The following is a 27,806-nucleotide window of genomic DNA, read 5'->3' as shown; positions in this document are numbered from 1 at the left end:
CAGAAGCCATGCAGGACAAACATTGCATTTTACCTGCTGAAAGAAACTAAAGTAACAAACTGCAATGTTTTCTCACTTGAACAAAAGCACCACAGGTGGAATCAGTTTTAACAGAAATTGCTGCTCACACTTATGTTCCTTTCTTTGCACCTTGTTAACTGTAATCATTTCTAATTCCTTTCATAAACCACAAAAGTTGTACACAGTGCAAAGTAATTATGGCAGGTACTCCACCCTTAAATAATGGGAATATTTTGGTTCATCTGGTTTACATAACCTACTTGCTTGGAGGTAGGACACATCCTACCAGTACATTAGTTTTGTATGATCCTAAATTTTTTCCTTAAGTTTACCAAACTGTCAGCATATTAAACAAATGTAAAAATGCTTTATTAGGTATTTCAAAACGCAGAACACAAAAAAAGAGCACCCAATTAACATTTTATGGTTGAAAAGTTAGTAAAGTGCTACTTTAAAGAATGCTTCTGGCAAAAATGTCACTTCATAAAACCAAAGCTAAAGTGAAAGGAATTTAAAAACTATGAACTGCTTCCCTTCAGATTTTTTTTTAAGTATGAATATTGGCCTTTGCCTTGCTGACTGTAACCCTTCTTATTTTATTAGGCCTAGATTTACTGTTTAGGGAGTCTTCAGTGTAATGAATAATGAGGTCTCCAGAAGAGCTCAGAGGTTCACAGCAGGATCAATACATCTCAAATGTCTCTGATTTTGCAGAATGACACAGATTTTACTTAATATTTTTATCCTTTCCGTTATAAACATTTTGATTTCGTGGTAAATCACTAAGGATTACAGTCAGTCATTGTGGTTTCATTCTACTTGTTCAAAAACTGCATGTTGATGTAAATCTTGTTCAATTAAATTTTAAGTTAATTTCAAGATGAGACCCTATGCGGTATTTATACTGGCCCCCTACTGAAATGTCAGCACATGAAATGCCGAGTGACAACAAAACAAACAAACAAAAAAAGACCTACACTGTGAATCTTGAAAATCACTGCTCTCTTTAAAGCTTTTTTTTTTTGTAGGGGGGAGGGGAGTCCCCCTCCACATTTAAATACACCAACTCTGAAATTGCTATACATCTGAGAAAACTTAATATTCTGAAAAATGGCAAATTAGAGTTAGTATAATGTAAGTCTATTCTTTCAACCATTCAGTCTTTACATTTCATAGGTTCATAGTTCATAGGTTGGTACTAGACTATCGGCCCTAGTGCCTATACAAGCATAGCCAAAACAATTCCCTGGCTATTTCTTCCCACAATATTTACTTCCCTGGACCCCTGTCTAGCAGGGTGACTGACATGATCCCTGGGGTGAATTTCCTATCTCCCATTCAATCGTCAAGGTTCCTTTTGAAGAGGGCCAAAGAGGTGCTCTGCTTGACATGTATGGGCAGTCTATTCCAGAGTCTGGGGAGTCTCTGGGTCAGGAACCTATCCCTCCAGCATATTTTGTTCAATGTGATGACAAGGTTTAGATAGGTCTATATTACAACCACAAAACCTCACTTACACGAATATAGAAACATCGGCACATATTGAGTGAACCGTGAAAACACAGAACGCCCTAAACCACGAAATTCAAAATGTCGAATCCTCATAGTTGGCCAACCCCACCGCCTGCTATGTACTACCAACCCAAACAAAATAAATAATACACATATATACACTTAACAAAACCCTACTTCTAACCCTAAAGTAAACCTTGTTATATTACTATGCATGCACTTACCTTAACCCACACCCTAACCCTAAGGTACGTAACTATTGCACACTTACCTTAAGGAGCTATACCGGAGAAGGGCCAACTATGTTGATTTGACATTTCAAATTTCACGCTTCAGGGCGTTCGGTGTTATTGCGGTTCGCTGAATATGTGTCGACGTTTCCGTATTTGCGTAAGTGGAGTTTCGCGGTTGTAATAGGGAACCGGTTTAGATCCCTGGAGCATGTGGCTCTGAGGGATTGGGATTTCTTTAAGTGTAGCATGCCCAACAACTCTGGGTTTGACATGGCCTTGTATGTTAAGCACAGATCACCTCTGAGTAAACGATATGCGACAGTGTATAGCTGGAATTTTTTTAGATGGTCAGCATAGGGCATGTGCTTTAGGCCTGTGATTCTTTTAGTGAGTTATTTCTGCAGCCTTTCCAGCTGCTGCAGATGTCTTGTGAGGTACATACCAAACGGGGCATTGTACTCTATAATGGGTCTAATGAGGGATGAGTGCAATGGGACAATGACCTCCTTTTTTCTGGATGAAAAGCCCTTAGTGATGAGGTGTGCCACATAGAAGGATTTCCTGACTGTTGTGGCAATGTGGTTAACAAAGGTGAGACCACTGTCCACCTGTGTCCCTAAGTCTCTTATCACACTTTCAGTGTTTAGTGTACTGCCACCTATGTGGTAATTCACGGGTACATGTTTTTTCCCAAAGGGGATAACTATACATTTCTTGGCATTGAGCTTGAGCCCATGGCTCTGGCACCAAGAATCTGTTTTTGTAATGCCCTTTTGTAGAATATCCACATCATTTGGGGATTCAATAATGGCTCCCAGTTTGCAGTCATCTGCGAACTTTGTTAGCCAGAGTCACTTAATGTTGGCCTGTACTTCAGAGAAGTAGATGCCAAACAAGAGCGGTCCCAGGGCTGAACCCTGAGGTATTCCACTTGTCACTTGTCTAGAGCTGGATTTGGAGTTGGCTACTTGTACAGTGTGGGTTCTGTCAGGACTCGATCTAGTGGGTTCCAGCATTTCAAATTACTGCCATTTACACTACTGGGGAAATCTGGACAGGCCATTAGGGAATTTCCATTAATCTTTGGAGTTACAAGATGGTGCTGGAGGACCTCTCCAGCAGCAAGGAAGAGGCCTAAGGGAAGCAGCAGCATGGAGGAGGAGAGAAAAACTATGTACAGTTTGGAGGTGGAAAATGAGATTGTGGCGGAAAACCTGTTCAATATTGAGTATCAGATTCCTGTGTGATGGTTGATACAAATGAACAGCATTTAGCTGTCTCAATAGAGAGGGGAATAAGTGAGTCTGTTGGAGTAGTGCAGATAACAGAACTGGCGTCAGGAGGGCTCGCAGATGGTGTTCTGTTAAAAGTAATCGAGCAGGATGATCCAAGTGTCCATTCTGCTGTTTCATGGGGCGAGATGACAGATTACCATCCTCAGCACTTCAGAAAAAGTTATGTGGAAAAGGAACCAGGTGAGGTGGCAGCAAAGAATGTAGCAGTTAAAACTTATGCAGCAGTGACAAAAAGTAAAAGAGAAAAGCTGAAACAAACTGAAAAGGAGTCTGGTTTTGTAGCAGCAGATAATGCAGTAACTAAAACACATGCAGCAGTGACAGCAGGCTAAAAAGGAGAGCAGCAACAAACTGTAAGTAAAACTGTTTTTAAAAAGAAGAGAAGACCAGCTGTGGGAATAAGTATAAAAATGGCATTATAATAGACAGATATTATGTATGGGACAGTTTGGTAAATGATCTGGTTTTAAAGGAAATTTGGTCTGTTATAGATACTGTGATAGAGAATTTTGTGATTTAACATTTGAAACTGAGGGACTCGCGATGGAATTTCTGAAACTGTGTAACAAAAAGAAGGATGTTTATCCATAGAGCAAATTATTTGTTTTCTGGTAATAACGTAAATGTTAAAAATGTTACTTTATGGTTTAGAACTGATGAACTGCAGGTAGTTGTTAAAAAATGCATGCAGGGTTTATGCAAAACTGTTGATAACATTATGAAAGTTAGAGATGAGAAAAAGTTATGAAGTAAATGGTGCAGGTTCGAAGCTGTTTTGAAATGTGAAAAACAATTTGGTGAAATACCTGCCAAGTGTTGTTTTTCCTGTCTGGTCATAGAGGGACATTAAAATATGCTGGCCAGACTGAATCATGTTTCTTTTGTGAGGACTTTTCTCATTTTATTAATGATTGTGATAAGATTCAATGTAACCAGTAGGGGGACAAAGGACATACAGCAAGAAAGCGTGTGCTTGCATGTAGATTGTGTTAAGAAAAGGACACTTTTGGATGGCTTGTCAAGAGCAAACAGTAATTAATGACAAAGAAGGGGGAATGGAAGAAAATGAAGGAAAACAAGAAGTTGAGAGAGGGTAAACTAGGTGAAGAAGAAACTAGAAGAAGAAAAAATTTGGAGGGGAAAACGAGGAGAGAGAAAGTGTATGCAGGAGGAGAGGTTGGGAAAAGGGATTGACAATAGTATTTTTAAGTTCTAGCCAGTGAAAAATCTGATTCTGAAACCAATGATTATTTGTTCATAATCCGAGGAAAAATATTCAGTTGGGGAAACAGAAAAAAATAATAAAATGGCACTTTAAAAATATTTCCCCCAAACTTAAAAAGAACAGGAATTTTGGTGATAATCTTAGTATACTGGAGAACATCCTACACCACTTCTCACAGACCATCCTTAATGAAACCATCATTCTGGGGGACGTAAACATAGATTGGCTTACAATTCAAACTCCCCAAACTACCTCTTGTATCAACCTACATGTATTTCAGCAACTAATCACTTCCCCTACCCATATTAGCAAGTCACACCTGCCTCAGTCTCTCCTGGAGTGGATTTTAGTGTTTAATCCCCAAAATCACCACAGCCCTCACACTCTACCAAATTCCCTTAATGACCACTGCCCTATCATAGTAAATAGACACACTCCCCATTTCACCAGACCTTTCAGGTTTATCACCTCCCGCAAAACTTCATCCTTTAGTCCAGACTCTTTCATAGACCAACTCTCTAATATTAACTGGTCCCATCTCACTACAGTCCCCTTAGATGAGGCTGTCCACTCTTTCAACTCTACCTTTCTAAACATCTTCAACTCCCTAGCTCCCATCTGCACTATCAGAATCAAAGCAAACACTGCTCCTTGGCTGACTAAACATACTAGAGTCTTGATGAAAAGACGTGACAAGATATGGAAATTATGGACAAAAAAAAAAAAAGACCCCTTCTCTCCTACAGACTTACAAAGGACTTAGAGATCAAATAAAAAACAATTATCAACAAAGACAGGATCAACTTCTATGCAAACCCTTCCACTACCCTAAAATCTGACCCTAAAAAATTCTGGAACTCAATCAATCATATACTGCATACAGGAAACCCTTCCCCTCCCAACCCATGCCCAAATAAAACTTTTGAAGAAACTGCCACTGAATTTAACAATCATTTTATTAATTCAGTAACTACCATAATAAATGACCTCCCCACTAGTAAAAATAGTAAAAACCCACTTTCTCATCTTCTCCTCCTTCTCCTTCTAACTCTTTCTCGCTTACATCTGTCTCAACTAGGAGGTAATTGTTCTGATATATCAAACTTCAGACCAATTGCTATACTGTCTCCCCTCTCCAAGATTCTTGAGAAATGCATTCACAAGCAGATAATGCAATACCTTCTCCAACAGAACCTTCTAACACACATAAAACATGGATTTCGTCCCAAACACAGCACTACAACTGCACTGATATCCTTCATTAATACTGTATCACTGGCCCGTGACAATAATAAACTAGTCTCATGTCTGTTCCTCGACCTGTCCAAAGCCTTTGACACTGTCTCTCATCCCCTCCTCCTAGACAAACTCTCTCACCTAAGATTTTCTCCTTCCACCATATCCTGGTTTTCCAGCTATCTCTCTAACTGCCAGCAAGCTGTTAAATGGCACTCTGCTCTTTCTCTCCCCCTAAGCGTCCCAATGGGTGTCCCCTCAAGGATCCATACTGGGGCCATTGCTCTTCAATATTTTCACCAACCTACTTTACACTTCTTGTCCCAACTCCACCCTTGTACAATATGCTGATGATTCTACAGTCATCACCATTGCTGACAATCCATCTGACCTCCACTCTACTACCCAAGCATCATTCAACACCATAGAGACATAGCTTTGTGACAACAAATTAATTCTCAATCCTAAGAAAACTAAGCTCCTACTCTTCCTCCCAAAAAACCTCATCAATCTCAAAACAACATTTTCCATCCTATCTAGCAATAACACTACCTCTGACCCTAGCACTAAACTGCTAGGTGTCATAATAGATGATCAGCTTAAATTTGATCTCCAAATCACCACCTCTATCAAAAAGACTCACCGGAAACTCGGACTCCTTTATCGAAACAAAAGACATTTAACCAACTTAGCCAGAATAACTCTCTCCCATGCATTTCTTCTTCCCACCCTCCTTTATAGCTCTCAATTATGCACAAATCTTAACACCACACTCATAACCAGACTTGAAACTACATATAATAAAGTTGCCAGATTTGCTGCAAACCAGACCTACAAATCACACCATTGCCTATCTCTTAAACAGTTGCAGTGGCTTGAATTCCCTCATTTGCTGCTACTACAGCAACTGTTAATTATCCACTCCATCCTCTGTCTACCATCTTTCTGCCCTAGCCTTCAATCAATTATAACTAAATATTCCCCAACCAGGACACTATGTAGCTCAGACCAAGACTTCCTACAGATGTATAAACCCAAAACCAAAACAGGGTGTTTACTTTATAACTATAACCTTGCTACAACTTGGAACCAACTACCCCTAGAAATTAGGTCCCTTAACCACACAAAACATTTCAAACTAGCCACAAGTGAATATCTAATAAATAAATGGTCCTGCCATTGTAGTCATCCTCCCTGAAACTACCTAACCCTAGCTTGTCTCTCATCCCTCCTTTCTCTTCCACTGTCTGTCTTAATATCCATCTACCTCTCTGTCTCATTGCTTAACCTCTACATTACCTTAGTACTCCATCTGTACCTATACTGTATATAACTACTTAGAAATAATGAACACTGTTTTCCCTACATTGTACCTAAGTTTTTGTTGTAAAAATTCTGACATTGTACTCTACTGCTTTTCTGTATGATTTGTTGTAAATGCATTTTGCAGTTTGAGCTCTAACATTTGTACTCAACTGTTTTATGTAAAATTTTATTGTAAAATGTTATTTCTCTAATTGTTTTAGCTGCCAATGCAATTTTCTTGCTGACTGTATGTAAAATGTTAACACTGATTGCGGAGCTTTTCTCCTCGGGTCTCCACTGAAAATGAGCTAATGCTCAGCTGGACTAACCCGGTTAAAAAATGTAAAATAAATAAATAAATAACATTTTTGAGTACTTTCAGTAAATGTGAACAATGTTATTAACACTGTAAGAAGGATAGGAATACTGGAATGGTGTGTTAAATGTGACGTGGATGTTATTCTGTTGGAAGATGTAAGTTTCTTGATAAGTGAAGAAAGAATGAAAACAGAAAAATTGTGGGGTGTAAATATAATATTGAACTTAGGATGTGAAAGTTGTTCTGAAGTGGCTGTGTTGTGTAAAGAACAGAGAAAATACCAGATATAACATTGTTAAGGATGGGAAGGTTAAATGTTGTGAATGTGAGGTAGAGAGAGGAGAACATGTTTATAAAATTATAGCATTATATGCGTCTATAACTAGCAAGTAACGACAGAACCTGTTTCATCAAATATTAGACTATCTTCATAGGTTCATAGGTGTGTACTAGGCTAATGGCTCTGGAGCTTTTACAAACCTAGCCCATAGGATTACCCTGGCATCGTGCCACCCGACATTAGTTCCCAGTTCCTCTGTCGAGTAGAGCTACTGGAGTGATCCTTGGGGTGAATTTTCTATTTCCCATTCACTCGTCAAGATTTCTCTTGAAGAGGGCCAGTGAGGTGTGCTGTTTGACATGTATGGGAAGTCTGTTCCATAGCATGGGCAGTCTCTGAGTTATGAACCTGTCCCTCCAGCATGTTCTGTTGATTGTGGTAATGAGGTTGAGGTCTCTGGAGCGTGTGGTGTGGAGGGATTGGGATTTCTTTAGATGCAGCATTTCTAACAGAGCTGGGTCAGACATTGCTTTGTAAGTCAAGCAAAGATCGCCTCTAAATAGGTGATATGAGACAGAGAATAGTTGGAGTTTTTTGAGTCTCTCCATATAGGACAACTGTTTAAGGCCTAGGATCATCTTTGTGAGGTACTTTTGCGGCCTCTCCAGTTGTTGCAGGTGTCTAGTGAGGTACATGCCAAATGCGGCATTGTACTCGATGATTGGCCTAGTGAGGCCAGAGGAGAGGGAGACAATGAACTCTTTCTTCCTGGATGCAAAACCCTTAGTAATGAGATGTGCCACATAGAAGGACTTTCTGACCACAGTGGAAACGTGGTGGTCAAAAGAGAGGTTGCTGTCAACCTGTGTTCCCCGATCTCTTATAACTCCTTCTGTGTTTAGTGGACTACCATCGATGTGGTAATTCATGGGAACCGAGTTTTTCCCAAAGGGGATGACGACACATTTTTTGGCATTGATTTTAAGGCCATGGTTCTGACACCAGTCATTGGTCTCAGTGAGGCCTTTCTGCAGGATGTCAGCATCACTTGGGAATTAATAATAGCTCCCAACTTACAATCGTCTACAATCTTTGTCAGCTAGAGTCCATTTGTGTTGGCCTGGACTTCAGAGAAGTAGATACCAAACAGGAGAAGACTCAGGACCGAACCCTGTGGGATTCCACTTGTGACTGGTCAGTAGTCTGACTTGGAGTCAGCTGCTTTCATACTGTGGGTTATATCTGTGAGCCAGTTTGCAACCCACCTAGTGATATAGGGGTTGATGGCTAGCTTAGTGAGTTTTTCTATGATTCCTGAGTGGTGAATAGTATCAAGGGCCTTAGCCAGATCATGGTAGGCTGTATGAACCACATTGCCTTCATCCACAGTTTTGGTGAGTGACTCAAAGAAGCTGACCAGGTTGAGCAGGCATGATCTACCCTTCACAAAATGAAACTGTGTGGGATCCAGAGTTTGAAGATTCCCTTTATCCTTGTTTATTAGGTCCATGATGATGTGTTCCATAGCTTTGCATATCAGACTCATCAAGCTAATGGGGCGATAGTTCCCAGGGTCTGTAGTTGCTCCTCCTTTGTGGAGAGGGATGACTGTAGCAGTACACCATTCGGTAGGGACAAAGCCTGAGGTGAGGCTGTGATTGAACAGGGCACACAGGAGAGGTGCCAGTTCACTCTGTAGTTCATGTAGAACACAGCCAGGGCTATTGTCAGGCCCCATAGAAGCTGTATTCTTGGCCTTGGACAGTTTTAACCTGTGCAGCAGTAATACTGGGTGTCTGGCAATCTACTGGTATTGTGATTGGTCCTTTGGGGGGAGGTAAAGTTGGCACTGAATCTGTCGGCCAGTATATTGGCAATATCTGTTGGCTCGGTATAGGAGGTACCATTGTGCAGTAGCTCAGAGCAAATCTGGGTATTGCTGTGGAGATTCTTTACATAACTGTAGAAGGCCTTGTGGTTGTCTTTACTATCTGCTGCAATTCTGTTTTCATAGCTAGCTTTAGAGGATTTGATGAGGGATCTCAACTTTTTGTTGAGGCTGATAAGGGAGTTTTTCCAGTCTTGGAACTTCACCTTATTCCACATCAGTTTCTTCCTTCTGTTGTAGAGTTTGTTTATGGGAGGGGACCACCAGATTGGCTTCCTTTTTTTGGAGGAGAGCATCTTGGTTCTATTGGGTATGGCGAGATCCATGCATTTGTGTATATGTTCCTACAGTGCATTGGTGTATGATTCGGCAGTCAAGCAACTATTCTCCATTTGCATGGGTGCCGTGAAGTTAGCCACCTCTGTTTTTAGGAGCCCAAAGTTAGCTTTGGAGAAGTTTTTCATGGTGGTTACCTTTGCGGGGGAGTGGGAGGAATTTGGATTTCCAAGATGATTAGTTTGTGATTGGATCTAACCAGGGAGCAGTTGACTATTGGTGTAGAGCAATGGTTGCCCATGTTATTAATGACCAGGTCAAGTATGTTGTTACCTCTAGTGGGGGTAAGAATGATCTGGTCCAGGGCATTGGAATTAATGAATTTCAGGAAATGTTGGGCAAGTGTATTGGTACATGAGTAGTTTTCCCAGTTAAAGGAGGGGTAGTTGAAGTCACCTAGTATGAGAGTGTTAGGTTTGACCCTAAAATTCTCCAGTGTGCTTAGGAATGTGGAGTATGAGACTTAGGACATGGTTGGGACCTATAGCAGGCTATGATCTGAATCGCTGTCTTACCCAATGTTAGCTGCACCTGAAGTATCTCTGATGCATTATGTTAGGCTACCAGTCTGGAGGTGTGTGCATCCTTTATGAATATGGAAACACCACTGCCTTTGGAGCTTCAGTCCAAGATCTGGGGCTGAAAGGTGTGGAATTAGTTATAGCCTGGTAGTGGAGGGGTGCTTTCTGCTGCTTTGAACCAGGGCCCTATTACAGCACAAATGTCGATGTTCTCCATTTTAAGGAGTGCTTCAACCGAGTGCATTTTGAGATTTAGACTTCTAGCACTGAGCAGCATGACCCTCAGATTGCATTTATTTGTAGTTGTTATGGTGGTAATTTGGTCTTTGGAACACAGCCTAAAAAAGGAACTACAGGGGTGGCAAGAGCCTTGGCCAGTATCTGGAAGATCAGGGGTGACAGATGCAGGCGTTCTCTGGCAAAGTACTGAGGTCTGTCAGTTATGTCATCCCAGGCAGACAGATACTGGATTCCCTTGGAATGACACCAGAAACTTAGCCAATTGTTGAAATCAATCATTTTCTGCTTGTACTGTGGTATCATTCTGGTTGATGGTAGGATGCTGCTCAGGGCTAGGGTCATACCTGTCTGGGCTACATAATCTGAGAGCTCATCCATGTCTCTTTTCATTTAGTCCAGGGAGGTATGTCTCAGGTCATTCACACCCACATGTACAATGACAGAGTCATATTTGTACCTGTTGTTGAGGGACCTGAGTGCATGCGTTTTGTGGTGGATCCTGGCACTTGGCAGGCAGTTGATTGTTGCTTTCTCCTTATTCAACCTAGTGAGTGGGACATCAGTTTGTCTCACTATCAAATCGCCTATAACTAGTGTGTTGGGAATGCTGTTTTGCCGTAGGGGCTTTGGTTGAGTCGCACACTGTTTAGGAGAGTTAAGTGTCTCATGATTAGTGCCGTGTTGTGGTGGTCGAGTGCGTTTCTGCCTTGGAGGCCTCTGCTGTTTGGGTAGATTTTTATTCTGCGCCTCCGTGAAGGTAGGTGTGTAGTTTGTGTTTTTATGTGAAGGTAGTGCTGGTGTGTGTTCTGGAAGGCTATGTGTTCCATGTGGTGTGGTGTGGTGCAAGTGTTGAACTTCTCCTCTTGACCGTCTATTCCTGTCTCGGGAGTGTGTGTGGCTTCCAATTTGGATATATAAGGGCATCTCTCGCAAGTCTGAGTGTTGGGAGGTAAGAGGAGAGGGTTGTCAGTGTACATGAGGCAGTTGCTACATTTCCTCAGGATGCCCAAGTTCACCAGGTTAATAGGAGAAAGCACAGGTAACTGACCTTTAGACATGCCTGGAGGAGTGGGCATTAATAATAAGTACTGGAGCTGTTTCCTTGTAGAAGTGGTGACTTTAACTGAGATTTAGGGGGAAGATGTAAAAAGAAAGGGAAAGATGTAAAAAAAAAAAATAGAGGAAGTAACAAAATGTAGTAGCTGTGTGGAACAAAAGTCAATGGACTTACAGAAGGGGCACTTGAATCTGAAAATGATTATTTTGTATTATCTGAAGGCTTAGTGGTAACAGATAAGGATACAGCTATAACAATTTATTTCAGACCATTTAGCAATATGGATGGATATGATGGAAGAAAGGGAGTATATTAAATTGTGAAAGGGAATAAAACGAATAAATGAGAAATTATGGGATGAAACTGGAGTTGGAAGTATTGAGCATTGCAATTATAGAAGGATCATATAACCATGAAAGACATCTGTAAAAACTGGTCTGAATGGCGAATTGTATTTAAAAAGAAGTATTATGATATGGGTAAAGAAATGTATAAAAGAAATTGAGAAAAAAATAAGGCATTACTGTTTAGATAGAGCTATTATTTACTAGGGAGAAAGGGAGGAGATATCTGCATATTTGGGTAAAATAGCAGTGGTGCAGCAGTTAGCATTGTTGCCTCATACCAACCGGTTCTTTGGTTCAATTCTTTGCTGGAGTGCCTTCAGTGTGGAGTCTGCATGTCCTCCCTGTGGTTGAGTGAGTTTTAAAGACATGTAGTAGGTGTGTGCGTGCAGTGGTGGTGCTGCGGTAGACTGTGGTGGTGGTGCTGCGGTAGCGTTGTCGCCTCACAGTTAGACGTTGCCTGTTCGATTCTCAGTTAGAGCGTCTTATGTGTGGCGACATGCGTGAATAAGCGTTCCTTCGTTGAAGGTTGTGCATTAGGCCTGGCAAGCCAGCACGTAAAAATCTACTGCCAATCATTAGCGGACCAGAGTTCCGCTGTGGCGACCCCTAACCGGGAAAAGCCGAAAGACACAAACAAAGTAGGTGTGTGTGTGTGTGTGTGTGTGTGTGTGTGTGTGTGTGTGTGTGTGTGTGTGTGTGTATGTGTGTGTGTGTGTGTGTGTGTGTGTGTGTGTGTGTGTGTGTGTGTGTGTGCCTTCTGTGAAGGTTGGGCACCGGGCTGGAAACTCGGCACTGTAAAAAGTCCACTGCCAATCAATCTGTAGACCAGTGATCCACTGTGGTGACCCCTAACGGGAGAAGCCAAAAGACATTGCTTTTAGTAAAGGAGGCTATTAATGTAATGAGGATAATGAAAACTGTAAAAGGAGAGGTAAAAGGATAGTGAATTGAATGAAATACTTGGAAAGTAAATGTTGATTCAGTATCAGACTCAGATGGTATAAGGTATAGAATGTACAAGAAATTAATGAATTAGCAAAGAGTATTTTGTAAATGTACTGAATGAATGATTGAAGTCGTGGTGGTGCAGCAGTAGTGTTGTCGACTCACAAGAAGAGGTTCTCCTGTCCGATTCTTGGCTGGAGCACCTTCTGTGTGGAGTCTGCATGTCCTCCCCATGGTTGAGTGGCATTCGAAAGACAAAATGTGTGAATGGGTGTGCCTTCATTGAAGTTTGGGCATCAGGCTGGCACCATAAAAATTGACTGCCAATTATTAGCGGACTGGAGTTCCGCTGTGGTGACTCCTAATCAAGAAAAGCTGAAAAAAAACAACTGATTGAAGGAAGGGTTTGTTTATGATTAGTTATGTAGTGGGATGTTAAAATTTATATGGAAGAAAAATATAAGCATAATGAAATAGAAAATGGAGACCAATCAGTCTAAATAACACAGATTATAATTTTTACGAGAATAATACAGAGGAGAATGAAATGAAGTGTGATGGATATTATGAAAGAAAGTAAATATGGTATAAAAGGGAAAGGATGCTAAGAATTGCTGTTGGTTGTGAAAAAATTCTGGATGACATTATAAGTAAAAGGGAGGATGTGAAACTTATGGTAGTTGATATTAGCAAGGCATTTGATACAGTAGGACACGATGCTTCATAGGATGTTATGAAGAAATATGGAATAGAATTAGGAGATTGTGTTTGTCAGCAAATCAAAATAACAGAGTGAGAATGTTAGTGAATAGGTGGCTGAGTAAAGAAATGTGCATGAAGTGTGATGTAAGACAAGGCTGTCCCACAAGTGGAATATTGTTTGCACTGGTAATGAATGCAATAGTGAGTGAAGTAGCTTATAAAATGAAAGATGCAAGATATGTGATGCAAACAGAGTGGTAATTTATGTAGTTTTGACGTACGCAGATAATATAGTCCCGAGAAGAAAATATGGACAAGGGAAGTGTTGGTTTGTCTGAATGGATGATTAAAGGGAATGGGAATGAACTTGAATAAAGGTAAAAGTAAAGGTTTGGGTGATGTGGTAAGAATTGTAGGTTTGTATTTTTCAATGACTGAAGTGTCTTTGCTAGGAATAAAATTTGGGAAGAATGATGTAGTTATAGTGCAATGGTAGGGTTTGATAAAAAAACGTGAAAACAACATTTCTTTTGTGGAGAATCTATAGATTATCATTCAGGAAAAAGATTTATCTGGTGAATTCGATGAGACTGAAATGTTATAAAATGTATCATCAGTTATTAATTCAAATATCTGATGAAGTCTAACAATAGTTTTGATGAAAGCACTTCTCTTGTTTTTTTAAAAAAAGTTGTTTTAACATTTCTGTGAGTTTAACATTGGAATAAACCATTTTGTACAGTCCATTCTGATTGAGTGGTTGTAGCACCCGGAGGAAACCCAAATGAACGCAGGGAGGACATGCAGACTCCACACAGAAGGCACCCCAGGCAAGAATCGAATCAGAGAACCTCTTGCTGTGAGGTGACAATGCTACTGCTGCACCACTGCGCCATCCAAAAAAATTAGAAAAATTATGTCATTGCCAGGATGCTGAGAGCACAAAGCACCCTCATGGCTTCCTGGATGACAGCCCCTTAGAGGCTTGATAGACAGCAGGAAAATGTGCAAAAATGGTACAAAAATGGATGCTTGTTGTTGGTGGTGAGCCTGGATCTTTGGTCTTATTATCTGAGTATTTCTGAGTCCAATGGTTTGTAAGTTTATGTTGGGGAAATAACGCATGATGCTCAGGGTATAGCTTTCTTTGCATTTTTTGTTCTATTTTGGTAGGCAATAATTCTAGCAGAATAGTACAATCCTAAAATACCCCTGCAGTATACCCTTACTCTGTATTTTTCAACTTAGTCCATTCTACTGCCAAAGTGATTATTTATGAGTTAGGTTTTAACCTTCCACCCTGTTGTCATAAGGCCATGCCTTTACAGGTGCACTAACTTTACCCACAGTGTTTTTGTAGTACATGCTATGCTTTGAATGTGCAGCACACATTAACATGTTGGACCTACCCTTCGATGGCACAGTTCAAACCAAGTGCTGCAGTCTGTTACATATTACTTGAGGCCCAGCCTTAGTAGTGCACAACTAGCCATAATTTCATGTGTGTAAATAAATCCTGCCATTGTGCCTTCTTTTATAGACATCTATTGCAAGGTCATTCTGTGGTTATCCACTAAATTATCTGTAGTCTGGCTTAAATGACTGAACAGTGAAGTCAGATTCTTCAGATCTCTATACCTTGAACTAGTCCTCAGTATTTCACCATGTCTTCTTCAGCATTCAGCCTTCTTTCTTAAAGGCAGTGGCCAGATCATTGCACTAACAATAACATTTCACTTCATTGAGATTTGTGTTCATTCTTCTACAGGTCATCCTATTCATTCTGGCATTATCACCAACAGATCTAACACCACATCTTACAGTTTGTTTGCAATATGTGACTTCATATGTCTTATTCATACTGCTTCATATTGCTATCTGTTTTAGAGATTTACAAGAATGTATTGTAGTTTTCCATGCATTGTTAATCTATAAGCAAGTCGTTTTTCTACACCCGTGCTTTTCTGCCTCAGAACAAGTATTATGTAGGCAAGTTATTGAAATGGTCTCAGATACCAACGTCTGTTCTACCCACAAAATGTGAATACTTTTTAAGATGCACAGCTCACATGCAGTCCTTGTACATTACATCCCTTATCAGGGCTGACGTGTCACAAGGGTGTGAATGGCTTGGTTTACTGCATGTGACAGGTGTGAAATACACCAGGCAGCAAGCATCTGTTGGATTTTCCCACCCTACCTGCTTGTGAGTTTACCTGCTTCTTTAGCTAAAATCAAATCTCCCTCAGCATTAGACATAGCTACGCTCTGGTAGCCCAGTATCCTTAGGTCTATCCCTGGTCACAACCGTCTCGGTATACACTGGTTAGAAGCTAGCACACATCAGCATGGTTTTACCTCAAACAAATGCATACACTGGAATTACGAATAGAATTTCTTTTATATATTCCATCCCATTAAAACCAGGCTAAATTACCATGTCACTCAATGAAATAATTATGACGAAAGGGTTTATAATTAGTTAAGACTGGAACAAACTAAGATGCAGTAAAAAATGAAATGCTCGGAATGACATAAAAGTTCATGTACTGCTGCTGGGGAACACAAATATAGCAGATGTTATCTGAAGAACTTTTACTTTTTACTTTTACTTTTTTCATACTGAATATCTTCTATGGAGGAGATCTCAGGCAATTTGTATATTAGATACTGTCTGCGAGGAAAGAGCAATTTTGTAAGCTACTCACCATAATAGTAGATTTATAGGTTCATAGATTAGTACTAGGCTAAGTGCCCTTGTGGGTCATTTTACGCCTAGCCAATTATCCCCTTTGAGATTCAAACCCTGCATTTTGTGTCTGTAAGGAAAACACCTTAACCATTATGCCAACATCCCACCCACACATAATACATAAAAACAAAAGTAGAGGAACTATAAGATAAAATTCATCATGGTGGGCCAGTGAGGGATAGCAACTTGCATCCCTAGTTCATTTCATTGTGTAAAAACCACATTTTTGCTCCAGTGTATTACACATAATTTGTTCCTTAACCATAACATAATCCCCCAAAATATGGAAACATTGTTGGTGAAACCTTTCTTAAAAATTAATACTCTCCCTCAGGCATAGGTTCATAGATTAGTGCTAGGCTAACTGCCTTTGTTGCCAATTGTAAGTGTAGCCAGTTACCCCATGTGAGAATCAAACCCTGCATCTTTGGTTTATAAGGCAAATACCTTAACAATTATGCCAACCTCCCACCCCCCTCAGGACCACTTCCATTCTCTTTTCATTAAAGTATTTAAAAAGCTTATTTACTCCTAGCTCTTTTATTTCATTTGAAAGCACTATCTCCGCTTCAGGAGAAGTACAGTAACAGTCACTTTGACAAATGAAATGCTATAAAACAGAAACAAAGGGACTCTTAGAGGAGTAACATTTGTCGAACTCAACAAGGTCTTATTTGCTAATCAAGACATGCTCCTTAATGTCCTCTCTCCGACAAGTTTTAGAATAAAGTCTTGGAAGATTTCCTCTCCTCCAATACCTTGCACCTTCCAAGTTAAAGTAGGCACAACTCCACTAGTGTATCAGCTGTATAAAGGTATACCTCAAGAAGCCATCTTCCTGATGTCCTTTTCTTTGTCCTTTTGTAAAGAGGCTCACATCTGACCATCTCAAGCTGCCTATTGTGTTATGCATCAATGATATGGCAATTTTATGTCTCACCTGGTGCTATCAAATTCTTCTAGAACAGACCTAATTTAATTTCTTTCCAACATGGAACTAATACTCAACTGAAAATGTGAACAGAATATGCATTTTGCTTTTTGGTACTCAATAAAAAATGTTGTTGCATTACTCTCAATAAAAGTTATTGAAGCTGTAGGAACCTAGTATATATTGATTTGGCTTGATTAGAGACTATATTTTCAGCATTACGTAATGAAACAAAGGTTGAAGTAAATAAGTTATTTCTCTAGGCTTGAAAAATATCACACTTTTTCTCTCCAGAAAGGAAGCAGCTGTGGGCAAGTTAATTCTTTTACTCCAGCTAGAATATTGCCTCCTCCTCAACTCTTGCCTTACAAAGAAAGCACAACTGCCTTACCCTGGGCAAGCCAAATGGCTTCCTATGTAAAAGAGAGCTGCTCTCCTGGGATCTCTAATCTGCACATTTTTCAAACTGTAGTAATTTCTTTACTTTACCTGCAGATGTACACTTAGACGTCTTGGTATAACCTGAGGTCACTCAATTCTCCTCACCCTCTCTTTTGACCTCAGTAGAAAGCTCATAAGCAGTGACAGCAGATGTTCAGATTTGTCTCACAAGTTATGGGAAGGTCTGCCTACTACTATAAAAAGTGAACATACTACCATGAATACTGCAAAGCCTAAATCATCTGTGTGATACAACAGAATGCAGAATACAGGTGCTCAATCCACAAGTTCCTCCGATCATTTTCATCATGAAATGCTCTGCCTTTCCAATTTCTTCATTTTTACATTTGTTCTACCATTAGCGTCTTAATAATTTCTCTCTTTCCTATCATCTGTCTCCTTTCCAGTGTGCCTATTTATCATCGCTGTCCCTTTTTAAAACATCGTCTTCCTTTTGCTACTCAGAGGAATAACATAATAAAATGATTCTACCTAAAATCCTTCTCCTCTCTTTTTTGCATTTATTAGCCTTTTCATACTCTTAGCTGTCAAACTTCCTGCTAGATAAATCTAACTGTAGTTTATGAACTTTGTTTTCTACTTCATTGTACATTTACACTGTTTAACAGTTCCTACAAGTCTATGATAAGATGCATGACAAATGTTTTTAGGTTTCATTGTTTACCATTTCACCATTCTGCATGGTGAGTCATGTAAATACATAAATAGTTGTTATACTGAAAGGGGTATTTAGAAACACATAGCACATTGTGCAAGTCTGTTTGTAGAAGGCTTTGCTGACTGCAACATGAGTGTGCAATTCAAAGACTGCTGTGGCCCTGCAATAGTATGAAGCCTCAGGTAAGTAGCACTACAACGGTCTGCTGGATAACACTGGATGCAAATTCATAAGTCTGCAGGCACAGCCATAGCTGGCATAGGAATAGGCCAACTAGGCGGCTGCCTAGGGTGCCGCTCAAGTAGGGACACTTTTCCAGCATTTACTTGGTGTAGGTAGACCAGAATGGGGGCACCGAGTGGTGTGGTGGGGGATGCTGTGGAGCCAATTTGCCTGGGGCACCAGTTCACCTAAGGCCGCTCCTGGGCACAGCTAACAAACTTTGGGACTGAAATAGCATGGAAGCCTGATACAAAGATAAGTTCTATTATACTATTTCAAAATGAGCAAGGGACTGAACTCACAGTTTCACAGCTTTCACCCATCGCTGTTTACAGCAGCCGTGACGTAGTTAGCTCTGCAGCAGTTAAGTACTGTGACAATTTGTGTGAAGGTGCATTTGCATGTGTGTGTGTAAGGGTATGAGCAACATTGTACTGTGTGCATGTGTTTGATTCTGTGTGTGTGTGTGTGTGTGTGTGTGTGTGTGTGTGTGTGTGTGTGTGTGTGTGTGTGTGTGTGTGTGTGTGTGTGTGCCTTTGTGTGCAGGTGCTCATGCAGCAGCAGCATTGCATGGGTTGGTATGGGAAATGCTAAATTAGTTGTTTCAACTACACTAGGGGTTTGATTCAAAGATATGCAAAGGAGTTACTTATGAACACTTGCTCCATGCTGATCTTGCATGTGTCTGAATCACTATTTTTTTTCTTTAGTACTAGGTTTCCCTACCCAATCTCAAGGAGAAATTCCTCAAGCTTCAGTAGCTTACAGAAAAAAAAAAAGACAAACGGCAGAAGTATGACTGCTTTTCTTCACAGGAAATAATTACCGGTGCGATTTCTAATTCTGCACTGGCAATGATTCACTTTTTACAGAGAGTTTTCCCTTCTTTGAGTTGGTATGACCTCAGAGTTGGCATATATAGGTTTGGGGCATTTTTATTTGATTGTTGTGAAGTGTCAGCTTTCAGGAAGTCGGTGCTTCATAGTAAAACTTTAGCTCTACTAGAGCACAGCAAAGCAATGCTGTTGCTATTTGTACTACAAAGCTAATTGTTTTTGAAAAGCATCTTCAATATTATTCAATTGCTCATAGTAGTGACTGTTAAGATGAATCGCAAATTGTTCTCAGTGTCCAGTATTGTTTAGTCCGATTGCCTGTATTGAAATGTGTTGTACATACCGATTACTATTTATATTCTTCTAGACTGCCATTGCATGTACTCATTTTTTATTAAGTAGTCCTTTCATTTAAATGCATTATAATTCATTTGCTTCAATTTTGTGCGTTCCCAGACAGACCCTGAAAATAGTCCTTGAGTTAGCACTCTACTCAAGTTAAAAAATTAAGTAAATAAATATCAGTGATATTGTGTATAATATTACAAGTATTTATTGTGCACTGTGTCTCCTGTTTAGTATTTTTGCCCTAACAGTAAAATCAAACTTGATCATAAATGAAACATCCCTCTTAGACTTTACTAATGGAAGCCATGATGCAATAAATTAGATATGAAGGCAGAGAGGGAAGCCATCCTCAATGACCAAAATAATTCTGTATAGCATAATATTCATGAGCGTTATAATACTATTAACGACTTCATTCATGAACATATACTGATGTACAGGTAAATTAAAAAAAAAACTTTGGTGGAATTACAAAATAAATAAGATATACTATACAAAAAAGGGAATCTTGCCTTGGTTTTAAAACGTTCCTTTAATCATAAAAACAGGTGTAAATAAAGTAGAGGACAGAAAATACTTTTCTTAGTAAATCTTCCAAGTGTAACAATGAATTAAACGTAGCCCCAAATGCTGAAAGCACTAATAATGCATTATTTAATTGCATTAGAAGACGAAATGGGATAAACAGCTGTGATCATTTAACTACAGGGTAATGTGGTTGCAGAACAAAAAATGTGCAGACTTCACAATAACCAAATTGTATGTCAGAGTACTTTAGAGACAACAGAAGACATCTCTTGTTTAGTAATAGCACACATGATGACTGATGAGACATGTAATATTAAAAACTCAAGTTCCACAGCACCAGACAATGCATCTAATGGTTTCTTGCACAGATTTCTTTCCCAGAATCAAAGAAAATCTAGCTAAATCTCTTGTCAGTTACGTTAAACAAAATATTATCATGTGAGCATATCCCTAACCTGTTACAACAGGCATTCTAGTACCAGTTCAGAAGGAGTGGGGTTACCTTAGACCCATCAAACGCAATACTATTCTGTGTAAAATCCTGGAAAGACTCGTACTGATGTTAGCCAAAAAGTCGTAGGCAACCTACTTTTGTTAGATCTGGAATGGTATGCAGTTGTTAAGGGGAGAGCTTGCATTCTGAATACTGTAGTATTATTCAAAGAGATGAGAACAACACGTGATGTAGGGTTGACACTACATACTACTTTTCTTGACCTTATTAAGCCTTTTGACAACATTTCATATAAGGGAATAATTTGCAGATTAAGCACATTAAATGCAGTTTCTATAGGTATTTCATTGGGTAAATTACTGATTTATCGTAAAGACCCAAAAATTCTGGGTAGGGGGATATCTGCCTGTCAGGTTTATCATATGACTGTATATTGGGCCCACTTCTTTTTGAACTAAATTTCTGAGATATAAAAGTGAGAAGTGGGCATTGCTGACAGAATATGCTGAATATTGCAAACTGGGTAACATAATTATTTTAATAAAAGATGCCAAAGTTCTCTAAGACGCCTACAAAAATACATACCTGATGCAGCAGTAAAGACTTCTCCTTTAATGTCAGTAAGTACAATATAATGACACTTAACAAAAATTATATACATTATGATTGCAAAACAAATGATCAAATCATAAAATAATGACACAATCATAAAATGACCTAAGGACAGTAGTGTTATAATTTAAACTTTGACACCATATATGTACCAAAGTCAGGAAAATCTATTCTGTAGCCTATCATATTCTAAAACGCAAGTCTTAATCACTCCAGGAAGATCTGCAGAAAACCAATTGAGCAGACTTGTCAATAACCAAATAAATATGTCAGAGTGCTATAGAGCAAGGAAGACATTTCTTGAATTACTACAGACATTGTAGATCAGTATGTATGTATGCCTTTAAGAATCTTTCCATGGGCTTGCACAAGTGTATAAATACTGAGCATGTGCAAGCCTGAGTACCATTTTGTAGTAAGCTGTTGAGATTCTGTGTAGTCTGTCAATTAATCAGTTTGTTTATATTTTGAACTGCTGCAATCCATACTGATGTGTTTCTATGTAATAAAGCATATAAACAAACTACCCTACCTCTCGTCTTCAATTCTAAGCCAAGACAAGCGACATGGTGTCAGAAGTGGGATCCAGTATCAAGACCAAGAGACTCTCATCTAATATAGAGGAATGGATCATCCATATTGCACATACAACTTACAAAACAGGTCAGAAACGAATTTCAGGTACCAAAACTTGCTTAAATTATTTCTTGCACAAAGAATGAAAGATGAAGCACTCAGAATGCTCAGAATGAATTTCTAGTTAAAAGAAATGTCCGAAACTGAGACATATTGATAGAGTATTCAGAATAGTTATGAAAATGTTTGAAACAAAGTCCGAATCACATAAAATGAATAAAATAAGGAAAATGACTGCATTTTTTTGCCATGTGTTACTTTTTCACATTAATTAAAACTATTCAAAATATCTGAAGTATACAGAGTGTTCGCAAGTATGTGCAGTATTACCTTGCAATTATTTCACAAAATACAGCCATTTGAAAGCATATTTCGCAAAGTACAGTATATTGAAGAGTTTTGTGTGCATTTGAATGTCATTACAAGTACTGGCAGTTTGTGCATGTTCATACATAATTACAAAGCCAAATTTTCAGTGTGTTTGGGCATACTTTGTTGGCATGGCAGACGGATTTCAAAAACCAGCTCCACTTGTCTTTGATAATAATGTTGCAGAAAACTGGAGAGTGTTTGAGCAAGAGTTTGATATTGTCACACAAGCTGCATTTTCTGATAAAGTTGACCATACAAAGGCATTTATCCTGCTTAATTTAGCTGGTTCAGAAGGCATAGAATGAGAGTGTTCATTTGTGTATGCACCTGCTGTGTTTGCAAGGGAGGGGGAACCTCTATATAGTGGTACCGGCTGAGACAAGGTAGGACCCTGAATGCTTAAAGCAAATTTAGAGAAATGTGCAACCCCCAAATGAATATTACAATGGAAAGGCACTTATTTTACAAAAGAGATCAAAATCCAGGGGAAACTTTTACAGCATATGTAACTGACTTAAGAAATAAAGCTAAAATGTGCAGATCTGGTGATTTAAAGGATGAGTTGATAAAAGACAGGCTTGTGTGTAGTATTAAAGATGATGCTGTGAGAATGATTTTACTTTGAGACAGTAATTTAGCTTTGAATAAGGCCATTGAGATTTGTCAGATATATGAGCTTACAGAAAAGCACACATATGTGCTTACAAATGAGAAATGCATGCTTTCAGTATCTTCTAGTGCTCATGTTGATAGTATGCAGCGTGTTGTTAAAAGAAACAAGCCCAAGCACATGGGAGCAACTGTGAGCCCTGCAACACACATTGGGAACCCCATAGCATTCTAGCAAATTCCAGAGTGTGCACAGTCTCAGTGAAGCACAAGGGTGTCAGCAAACTCAAAGCATGTACCCTCACCTATCATCATAGTCAACTGTCGTAATTGTAGTGGCAATCATTTGTCTAAAAGAAAAAAGTGCTTAGCTTTTGGTCTGCAATCCCACAAATGTAATAAGTGGAATGATTTCAAGAGTTTTTTTTTAAATCAAATAAGAGACATTCTTTTATTAAAAGAAGAGAACATTCAAAGAGACAAGTTTATCAATTAGAAAGCTGTGACCCAACTTTTTATGTTGCTAGTGTGTCAGGGCTTAATGAAACAGTCACTGTAGTAGATTTATTGGCAAAGAATGAAGTATTTTGTACTGTTTGGATAAATGGAAGATCCATAGAGCTCAAAGTCGACACAGGTTCAAAGTGCAATGTTATGTCAGCAGAAACATTTGCTAGAGTATGTGCTGGTGAGAAACTTGATTTGGCAAAGTGTGCAAAGCTTGTTGGTTATGGTGGTGAAGAAATTCAAACTGAAGATTCAGTAGTGCTTTCATGTTACTATGCTGGGAACAGCTACGACTTGCAATTTTACATGGTGAAAAGACAAGTAGAGTCATTATTAGGCCTCAGAGACAGTTTGAAAATGGGACTGCTTTCATTTAATAAGGTAGTGCACTATGTAAGCTTAAAAGACCACTGTTCTAATTTTTCCCAGTCTATTGTTTCTACCTATGCTGATCTTTTAGAAGACAAACTAGGCAAACTACCAGTTGTGTACTCCATGAAGTTAGATCCTGAAGTCAGCACAGTTATCAGACCTGCCCAGAAATTTCTAGTAGCTATGCAGAACAGAGTCAAAGCTGAGCTAGATAAAATGGTCCAACAGGGTATGATTAGCCCAGTAGATGAACCAAATGAATGGGTGTCTTCCATGGTCATAGTTCATAAGAAAAGCTCAGATGATATCAGAATATGTAATGATCCATGAAATTTGACAAAGCACTGGAAAGACCTCATCATCCAATGCATACAGTCAAAGAAGTCACTGTTCTTATCCCAAATGCCACTGTTTTTTCTGTCTTAGATACAAAGAATTCATTTTGGCAAATTTTGCTTGACAAAAATGCTCGTTGCTAACCACTTTCAGTAGTCCTTTTGGCAAGTACAGATTTTTGAGAATGCCATTTGGGATAAATTCTGCCAGTGAAGTCTTCCAGTGTGCAATGGAGCAAATTTTTTCTGGGTATCCATGTGCTATTATAGTAGATGATATTCTAGTAGGAGGTAATGGGGAAGCCGAGCATGAAAGAAACGTCAAGAATGTTCTGGAAAGAGCACGTGAAGTGAATCTTAAGACGAATCCTCAGAAGTGGAAATTCAGGCTATGAGAGGTTACTTATGTTGGTCATTTATTTACCAGTTCAGGCTTACGATCAGACCCTTTCAAGCAATCAGCAATTCTTGAGATGCCAGCTCCAATGTTCAAGCCTTACAACGTTTTCTTGGCATGGTTAACTACCTAGGCAAATTCATTCCAGATTTGCGCCAACTTTCAGCTCTGCTTAGAGAGCTGACATGCAAAGATGTAACTTGGTCATAGTCAGAGCAACACCAGACAGCATTTAATGTCCTGAAATAGAGAATTGCCAGTCTAACAACTATCAGATACTATGATGATCACAAATGAGTTACTCTTTCTTGTGATGCTTTGAAGTTTGGTCTTGATGCAGTAATTCTTCAAGAGGGTAGACCAGTAGCCTGTGCATCCAGAACTCTTACCCAAACTGAGATGCAGTATGCCTAGAGAGAGAAAGAACTCTTGGAAATTGTGTTTGCATGTTCAAACTTCCATTATTACATTTATGGTAGACCTATCCAGACTGAAAGACATCACCAATCTCTGGTCACTATTTTGAGAAAGCCTATGCATACAGCTCCTGCCAGATTGCAATGCATGATGCTCAAATTCCAACAGTACAATTTCAATCTTGTCTACAAAAAAGGCAAACTTCTTTACCTTGCCAATACTTTATCCAGATCACCCCAAAATACCACTAAACAGCATGAAATGAGAAACTTGATTTTGAAGTCATAGATATGAGACATTTTTCTTCCACACATATTGACCAGCTTCAAAGTCATAGAGCCTCAGACCCAGTTTCTTCAGGAGCTCAAACTTTATTTATTTTATTTAAAGTACATAAGGGTTATATTATTATGACAGCTACTAACTAGGGAAGGACCAGCTCGAGTGTCACACTGATGGGGGAAGCGATGTGAATTTAACATGAATACCAGCACAATAAACCACTCCCTTGCATGATAAAAAAGTATATATATATATATATATATATATATATATATATATATATATATATATATATATTTATAGTTAGAAAGCTTCTGAGGAAACTATCACTCTGTTATTTTTGTTTTACTAGGATTGCTTGTCTGTGTACTTAATAAAGGATTTTTGACTGGAAAAAGACTGCCTTCTCTGCTTGGATTACTTTTGAATACTTAGTAATTCTGTACAATATTTCAAAATATATATTATTTATTATTTTTTTAACTTAGGATGAGTTTAAGTTAGCTATTTCTTCTACCATTATCTGATCTGATTAATATACAGTGATTAACTAGATATATCTTCCACACAGAGAAGTTACTTAAACTGTTTTATTTTACCTTTGCAAAGCATTAAGTTTAAGTAAACAATCAATAGAGGTGTGATTGTTAAGTTTGGGCCAGCTGTTAACATGTAGATTGAGTTGCCAAAATAGATCACATTTTCTAGATACAGCTTCCATGGACCCCTATGTTCATCTTGTGTTATTTTCTCAATGACCACAAATTTGAAAAAATGACCTGGAACGTCTGCAGCATGTTTGGCTACAGCATCTGTTCCCTTGTTAATTCTGATGTCATTTATATATTTGTAGACATGGTCTTTTAATTTACATTCGGTTTTACTGATGTATATTGTTGGACAAGTTTGGCACAGAGCAGCATGAACAACACATGGGGGGTTTTTGGATGCACTTGCGGATTTTTGGGACTCGAAAGATCATATGTATGGTGGGGGACTGTGTGTTCAGAAAATTAAATTCATGTACAACAATCTGCTGGTCAATAAATAAGTCTTGAGGATGTCCCTGACTTTTTTATATGCAGTATTCAATTAGTATAAAGAGATCTTGATATAAAAATAATCTTCCAACAGACTATGCATCCTAGGAATTGTTTTCCCACAAAGAATTGTAAAATGGCAAAATGTGGCTTCTGTTCTATTTGCAAATTTGTAATGGTATGTGAAGAATTCAACATCTGCAACCAGATTTTCGAATGAAAAGGCTCATTTAACTGTCTCACTAGTGGCATTGCATATGTTTCTCTGTGCCAAAATTGTCCAGCATCAGTAAAACCAAATGTAAATTAAAAGACCATCCCCGGGATTCATGAAGCTTGGAGCAAGGCCGGCATTAGGCTTGCACTGACCGTACTCCGTGCAGATGGCGCAGTAGCACCATATGCATATTAATGAAGGTGCGCTGCTGCCACATCTATGTGCATAGGAAACGAGCGCGAGTGCATGGGGAGTGTCGAAGCGCCACACAGAGGCGTGGAAATGTCGGCTGTTTACATGCAACCTAAAATACTGAATATTGCAGTCTGCCTGCAATAGTAATCACACCTGTCAGTGTCCGTGGATACTGAAATGTATGCAAAGCATGCAAGACAGTTCTTGTGAACACAAAATTAAGAAGCAAACACAAATGCACGTAACAGAATATCGAGTCCCCATCCCCCAAACAAATGACATTTAAAACCGTGTGCCCGTATTCTAATGCAGTGTTGATAGTTATACCAAGTGGAAGCGAAACGTATTGTGTTAGCACGCTGCCAATGGCTAAGTCTAGCCCAATGGTCAGGGTTACCACCTGTCCCACATTGTGAGGGACAGTACCCATCTGGATAGTTGTGAACATACCAAAACCATTATAAATGTAAAATATCCTGCGACCGTATGACATAATTATGTCCCACATCTCATGTAATAGTCACATACAATAGTTATTTCCATATGTAACATACCTACATGTTACAAGAAATAGAATAAGCAAGTAAACGAAACAGAAGAAGCATCTAAACTGCTACAAAAATAAGCTTACATGTAGGCATAAAACAAAAGTACTATCCGTTGTACTGACCATGGGTATGTGTTGTCCTGTAAAATCTGATTTGTGTCCAGAATATATCCCATCCTGACCATATGAAAAGGTGGCAACCCTACCAATGGTTAGAGCATTTGGCAAAAATCTGCCCATTTGCGGTCCAAGCCGTTCTTGTCAGGATGTGTCAAAGATGAACGGGTATTACCAGGGTGTACCTACCATGTCATGAAAGATAAGTATTTGCATGTACCTATGTGCGTGATGTACAGCATGTGGAAGGTGAAAAAATGCTAGGGTACTCCTCACAACCATACAGGTACCAGAGATATGTAGTGTATGCAATGTGTTCCGCTGACAGTGCCATGGGCCATCAACCAGAGAAGGGATGGATGGAGTGTGTGGAATATGGGTGTGGGGGGGACAAGTAATGTAGTAATCCACAAAGGTGAGGCTGTGTTGGATGCACAATAGGTGAACTGGAGATGTATGAGGGAGCAGTGGGTGAATCAGAAAGAAATGCAAAGAACA

Source organism: Protopterus annectens, chromosome 1.part1 (genome assembly GCF_019279795.1).
Source record: "Protopterus annectens isolate FY-2018-M chromosome 1.part1, PAN1.0, whole genome shotgun sequence".
NCBI classification, from domain to species: domain Eukaryota; kingdom Metazoa; phylum Chordata; order Ceratodontiformes; family Protopteridae; genus Protopterus; species Protopterus annectens.
Note: the sequence above shows the minus strand (reverse complement) of the source record.